This window comes from Apium graveolens, chromosome 3 (assembly GCF_009905375.1).
Source record: "Apium graveolens cultivar Ventura chromosome 3, ASM990537v1, whole genome shotgun sequence".
Classification (NCBI taxonomy): domain Eukaryota; kingdom Viridiplantae; phylum Streptophyta; class Magnoliopsida; order Apiales; family Apiaceae; genus Apium; species Apium graveolens.
Window position 1 is genome coordinate 135,828,078 of NC_133649.1, and position 7,320 is coordinate 135,835,397.

The window sequence follows — 7,320 nt, forward strand, 5'->3', positions numbered from 1 at the left end:
ATACGCGTTCACGGTCTCGTAAGAGAACTTTTGATAAAGCCGATGAAGAAGTTGTAATGGTTCGAAGGGAAGTTTTTGAGGACGAAGAGAAGGTAGAAGAAGAAGAAGAGAAAATTAAGGAACCACCTTTAGTAGTGATGGGTGATCAAGCAGAAATTCCTTAGGCTTTGATGGACTATTCTTAGCCTAAGATCAATGATATTCAGTCTAGCATCATCAGACCAGCCATTTCGGTAAATGCTTTTGAGATCAAGTCAAGCACGATTCAGATGATACAGAACTTAGTTTAGTTTGGGGGTTCTCCTATTGAAGACCCCAACATGCACATCAGGAAGTTCATCGAGAGCTGTAACACTTTCAAGTTCAATGGTGTGACTGAAGATGCTATCAAACTGTGACTCTTCCCATTCTCTCCAAGGGATAAAGCAAAGTGATGGTTACATTCTCTACCACCAGGGTCTATCACTATATGGGAGGATCTTTCTTAAAATTTTCTCACTAAATTCTTCCCTATGGCGAAGACTGCTGCAATCAGGAATGCTCTTACTCGGTTTACTCAGCAAGCTAGTGAATCTCTGTGTGAGGCTTGAGATCGATATAAGGAGATGCTAAGGAAGTGCCCACACCATGGCATGCCTGATTAGATGATTATAAAATGTTTCTAAATGGATTGGGTGCTACTTCTAGACTCATGCTCGATGCAGCATCAGGAGGAGCCTTGTGGACGAAGAGCTAAAATAAAGCTTATGAATTGATTGAACTGATGGGTGCTAATGAATACCAGAATCCTTCTCAGAGACTGACTCATGGAAAAGTAGCAGGATTTCTGGAGTTGGATACAACAACTGCTATAGCTGCCCAACTTAAGGCTTTGACGATGAAGGTGGACACTTTGGCCAATTATGGAGTTAATCAAATCACTAGTGTCTGTGAGCTTTGTGTTGGTGCCCATGAGACTGAGCAGTGTGCTATTTCTAGTGAATTAGCTCAGTTCGTGAGCAACTTTCAGCGATCGCAGCAACCTGTGCCAGCCGCTTATCATCCCAACAACCGTAATCATCCTAATTTCAGCTGGAACAACGCTTAGAATGTGGTTCAACAACCTTATCAGCAGTACCCAGCCAAGCAGTACAACCCCCTGGTTTTTAGCAACCGCAATATGCACCAAGGCAACAACAAGCTAATAAAAAATCTGAATTAGAGGAGTTGAAGCTTATATGCAAGAGTCAAGCTGTTTCCATCAAGACCTTGGAAAATCAAATTGGAAAAATTGCCAATGCCTTGCTAAATCGTCAACCTGGTACATTACCTAGTGACACTGAAGTGCTAGGAAAGAGGGAAGCTAAGGAGCAGGTAAAGGAAATCACTTTGAGGTCTGGAAAGGTTACGAATCCCGAATAAACTTAAGTTTCGAATGAAGAAGCTGGGGTTGAAGAAGAAGTAGAGCAGCAAGAAGTAGAAATGGAACCAAGGAAGACTGTTGAGCACACTCCTCCTGAGGGTAATACAGGAGAGAAACAAATCTATCCTCCACCGCCTTTTCCTAAATGGCTGCAGAAGAAAAAGCTGGATAAGCAATTTGAGAAGTTTTTGGAGGTGTTCAAGAAACTTCATATCAACATACCTTTCGCTGAGGCTCTTGAGCAGATGCCTAGTTACACAAAGTTTATGAAAGGTATACTCTCTGGGAAAGTGAAGCTAGATGATTTAGAGACTATCGCTCTCACGGAGGAATGCAGTGCTGTGCTGCAACAGCAGTTTTCTCTGAAGCTTAAAGATCCAGGAAGCTTCACTATTCCATGCACTATTGGAAAAGTGTCTTTTGACAGATGCTTATATGACTTGGGAGCTAGCATCAATTTGATGCATTTGTCAATCTTCAAGAATTTGAATTTGCCTGATCCAAAACTGACTTATATGACTTTACAGTTGGTCCGACCGTTCTATTATATATCCGCGAGGTATTGTGGAGGATGTCTTGGTCAAGGTTGATAAACTCATCTTCCCTACTGATTTTGTAATTCTGGATTTCGAGGAGGATAAGAAGATTCCCATAATTTTAGGAAGACCTTCTTGGCGACTGGCCGAACCTTGATAGATGTGTAGAAGGGTGAGCTTACAATGTGATTGCTGGATCAGGATGTAACTTTTAATGTGTTCAATGCTATGAAATTTCCTCCGAAAAATGAGGAGTGCTTAAAAATGGAGTTGGTCGATTCCGTGGTTACTGCAGAACTTAATGAATTTCTAAGGTCTGATGCGTTAGAGAAAGCCTTGTTGGGGAATTCAGACAGTGAAGATGACGAAGGTGAAGAATAATTACAATATCTGAATGCTTCTCCCTGGAAGAGGAAGATTGATATGCCTTTTGAATCTCTTGGAATGAAGGAATTAAACAAAACTCCTAAACGCCTCAAGCCATCTATTGAGGAAGCTCCTACTCTTGAGCTTAAGCCTTTACCTGAACATTTAAGGTATGCATTTTTAGGTGATGCATCTACTTTTCCTGTTATTATTGCATCTGACCTTTTAGGTAGCGATGAGGAGAAGCTTTTGAGGATTCTAAGAGAGTTCAAATCGGCAATTGGATGGACCATAGTAGATATTAAGGGAATCAACCCTTCTGATTGTATGCATAAAATTCTGCTAGACGAAGATAGTAAGCCTACAGTTGTGCAACAAAAAAGACTTAATCCGATCATAAAGGAAGTAGTGATGAAGAAAATTCTTAACTAGCTGGATGCAGGGATTATTTATCCCATTTCTGAGAGTTCTTAGTTGAGTCAAATTCAGTGTGTACCGAAGAAAGGAGGTATCACGGTTGTTACTAATGAGAAGAATGAGCTCATCCTTACTCGAATAGTCACGAGATGGAGAGTTTGTATGAACTACAGGAAGCTGAACAAGGCCACGAGGAAGGATCACTTCCCTCTACCTTTCATTGACCAGATGCTTGACCGATGGGTTGGTCACGAGTACTACTGTCTTCTGGATGGTTATTCGGGTTACAATCAGATTTGTATCACTCCAGAAGATCAGTAGAAGACTACCTCCACTTGTCCATTTGGTACTTTCGCCTTCAGACGAATTTCTTTTGGTCTGTGTGGTGCACCAGCCACATTTCAGAGATGCATGATGGCCATCTTTTCTGATATGATTGGCCAGAATGTGGAGGTGTTCATGGATGACTTCTCCGTATTTGGCGATTCTTTTGACGAATACTTGCAGAATCTTGGACAAGTTTTTTAAGAGGTGTGTTGAGACCAACTTGGTTCTCAATTGGGAGAAATGTCACTTTATGGTGCGACAGGGCATTATAGTTGGGCACAAGGTTTCTAGTAATGGTCTTGAGGTGGACAAAGCCAAGGTGGGGGTCACTGAAAATCTTTCTCCACCTATTTCTGTTAAGAGAATTCGCAGTTTTCTTGGTCATGTGGGTTTCTATAGGTGTTTCATCAAGGACTTCTCTAAGATTTCGAAGCCATTATGCGGTTTGCTAGAGAAAGATATCCCTTTCAAGTTTGATGATGAGTTCCTTGCAGCTTTCGAGACATTGAAGAAGAGTTTAATCATGACACCTATCATAACTGCACCTGATTGGAATGAACTTTTTGAGATGATGTACGATGCAAGTGACTATGCAGTTGGAGCAGTTCTTGGGCAGAAAAAGAACAACATATTTCATGTGGTCTACTACGCTAGTAAGACCTTGAATGGTGCTCAACTGAATTATACTACTACGGAGAAAGAACTCTTGGCTATTGTCTATGGTTTTGAGAAATTTCAATCTTATCTACTTGACTAAAGTGACAGTTTTCACTGATCATGTTGTAATTCGATATCTTGTCTCAAAGAAGGACTCGAAGCCGAGATTGATTAGATGGGTTCTTTTGCTTCAAGAATTTGAATTAGAGATCAGGGACAGAAAGGGGACTGAAAACCCTAATGTTACTTCACTGGACAAGACATTGATAAATGAGTCTTTTCCCGATGAGCAGTTGTTTGGAGTGCAAGAGGAAGAACTGTGGTTCGCAGATATTATGAACTACCTTGTGAGTAATGTCATGCCTCCCGACTTATCGTACGCTCAAAGGAAGAAGTTTCTGTATGAAATGAAGTGGTATGTGTGGGATGAGCCTTTTCTTTTTCGTGAAGGAGCTGACCAAATCATCAGGAGATGTATTCCGTACAGCGAAACGGGGGGGGGGGATCTTACGAGATTGCCACTCAACGGCTTATGGAGGACACTACGGTGGAGAAAAGACAGCATCTCGTATTCTTCAAGGAAGTTTCTTTTGGCCGACTTTATTTAAAGATGCTCATCAGTTTATTTTGAAATGTGATTGATGTCAATGTGTGGGTAATATTTCTAAGAGGGATGAGATGCCACTTAATGTGCTTCTCGAGGTTAAAGTCTTCGATGTTTGAGGAATTGACTTTATGGGGCCATTTGTCTCATCTTGTAACAATCAGTACATCTTGTTGGCGGTCGATTATGTGTCAAAATGGGTTGAAGTTAAGGCGTTGCCAATGAACGATGCGAAGGTGGTGCTTAATTTTCTTCATAAGCAGATATTCACAAGGTTTGGAACTCCAAGAGTCATAATCAGTGATGAGGGGTCGCATTTTTGCAACCATAAGTTCACCACTATGATGCAAAGGTACAATATGAATCATCGCAGCTACGGCTTATCATCCTCAGAAAAATGGTCAAGGTGTGTCTAACAGAGAGATCAAACGCATCTTGGAAAACGTTGTGTGTCCATCAAGGAAAGATTGGTCTTTGAAGCTTGATGAAGCTGTGTGGGCTTATAGAGTAGCATATAAGACTCCATTGGGAATGTCGTCATTTCAGTTGGTTTATGGTAAGGGGTGTCATTTGCCGGTGAAGCTCGAGCATAAGGCGTATTGGGCTTTGAAGAAATTGAATCTAGACTTGGATGCAGCTGGAAAGAAGAGGATGCTTCAATTGAATGAACTCGACGAGTTCCGACTTTAAGCTTTTGAGAATAACAAAATATATAAGGAGAAAGTCAAGAGGTGGCATGATAGGGGTCTAGTGCTCAAATAATTTGTGCCAGGACAACAAGTTCTTTTGTTTAACTCTCGTCTCCATCTTTTTCCTGGAAAGTTGAAGTCAAGGTGGTTAGGGCCCTTCATAATCAAAACTATATTTCCACATGGAGCGGTGGAAATTTTTTAGAATGATCCGGGACAAGTATTCAAGGTAAATGGTCAAAGGTTGAAGCATTACTATGGTGACACGGCAACCCGCGAGGTGGTTAGTGCCGTTTTGTTGTCCATTTGATCTCAAGTTTCTATGTCAAGCTAACGACGTAAAACAAGCGCTTCTGGGAAGACAACCCAAGTTTGTTGTACATTAGTAGGTAGAGGAAGCAAGAAGAAAGAAGAAAAACACAAAAAAAAATTAAAAAAAGAAAAAAATTAAGGGCCAACTTTAGTAGCCAAGCGCAGACGCGCTATTTTTCCAGAAGGTAAGCGCGCCCGCGCTGATCTAGCGTGCGACCGTGCCGATTTGGAAGAAGGTGAGCGCGCGCCCGCGCCGGTCTAGCGCGCGCCCGAGCCGGTCTAGCCCGCGCCCGCGCAAGGGTCCCGACTCAGAATAATAAAAATAGTAGTTTTGAAGAGGAAAAAATGGGATTTTTTCTACATAATCAATTTCAAACCGAATTTTACTCTTCCACATCCCAAATTTCCCTCTCCAAATCAAACCCATTATTCCCAAGATTCCCATAATCAATTCTCACTTCTATTCCATATCTAATTCTTTTCTCACCACCTATATATACACACACTTATACACAAACTTCTCCACCACATCACAAAAATCTCTCAAACACTTAGCTCTTATTCTCTCTTATTCAATCCCAATAGCACCTAAGAGACAAAGAACTCAAGTAAGCAGCAGCACCATCGATTCTTCATCTACGGGTGGTGTGAGGCCAAGGTTTTCTACCCCTGAGGCTGAAGAGGAGTACACGAGGCTTCTCTCGAATCCTATTGTGAAGGAGCGAGGTTTTATGCCATCAGGGAAGGATGGCAAGTTATTGGGGATGATTCTGGAGATGGGCTGGTTTCCTTTTTGAGAGGCTCCCGCGGCTGTGCCCACGAGTGTTGTGCGAGAGTTTTATGCTAATGTGAAGGCGGAGAAGAATAGCTTCACGGTGGTTAGGGGGATGACTGTGGAGTACAATGCGGATGCGATAAGGAGGGTGATTGAGCTGCCCGCGAGGAAGTCCGGTCAGGACACTTGGAACAATAAGACTCCGGAGGACTTTAACTTGGATCTGATCGTTGCTACTCTTTGTGTGCCCGAGACTCACTGGAAGTTCAAGAGGGGCACAACTGATTACTCCACGTTCCCCGCGTCGTGCATGAACAGGTTTGCACGAGCTTGGAACTCGTTTATTTGTGCTAATATCATGCCATCATCACATGTGCATGAGATTACTGTGGAGCCTGCTCATCTACTTTGGGGTATTCTTCAGGCCGACTATATTGATTTGGGGATGGTTATATATCAGGGGATTTTAAGGTTCTTGAGTAGAGGTACTACGGGTTCTATACCATATGCGTCCGTTGTGACGAAGTTGTGCGTGGCAGTTGGTGTTCATTGGCCCGCGCATGAGCAGCTACAACTTCACAGTATTCCTATCGACAGTTCTACGCTGTTGAACATGACTGAGTGGTATGGTGGCAAGCCCGACCCTAAGGGGCTGGGTTATTCATATGATTATCTGCCAGGTGGTAGACCAGCATATCAGACTTTTGCTGGTGGGACACAGCAGGCAAGGAAGGCAGCATGCAGAGCTCAGTTGGGAGAGGAGGCTGACCCTTCACAGTAGGAGGAGGCTGGAGCTGAGGTTGGAGCTGGTTTAAGTATGACGCAGTATAGGCATCTAGCGAAGAGGATGGATGTGATGCACGACATCCATAGTCAGTTTGCACATGATCTCACCCAGGCACTTGGGACTGCATTCAGAGCCACCAGTGTTGACATCCAATATTTGGTGAGGATTTCGTGTATCCACCTCGTGATGCAACTTTTTTTAAGGAAGTGTTCCCTATGAAGACTGGTATACCTTTGAGTTATTCTGAGGATGATGTCACTCGCACATTGAGTTCTTTTCATGATCATGTATAAAAGATGACAAATATGGGGGCAGATCCTGGTAGTAGCTGTACTCCTAATGAAGTAGAGGAACTTAGAAGGAGTAAGCGTGCAAAGGTAGTCAAGGACTTTGGAAGTGATTTTATCACTTACAATATTAAGGATGAGCCTTTAACTTTTCATAAAGC

At 42.6% G+C, this 7,320-nt stretch overlaps 1 non-coding gene across 1 annotated transcript; it reads right to left on the reverse strand.

Moving 5' to 3' along the window:
- Positions 1–527: 527 nt before the first annotated feature.
- LOC141716208 (small nucleolar RNA R71) lies at positions 528–634 on the reverse strand. The gene has a single exon (XR_012572925.1). It is a non-coding gene; the product is annotated as a small nucleolar RNA R71 (small nucleolar RNA).
- Between the last annotated feature and the right edge of the window lie 6,686 nt (positions 635–7,320).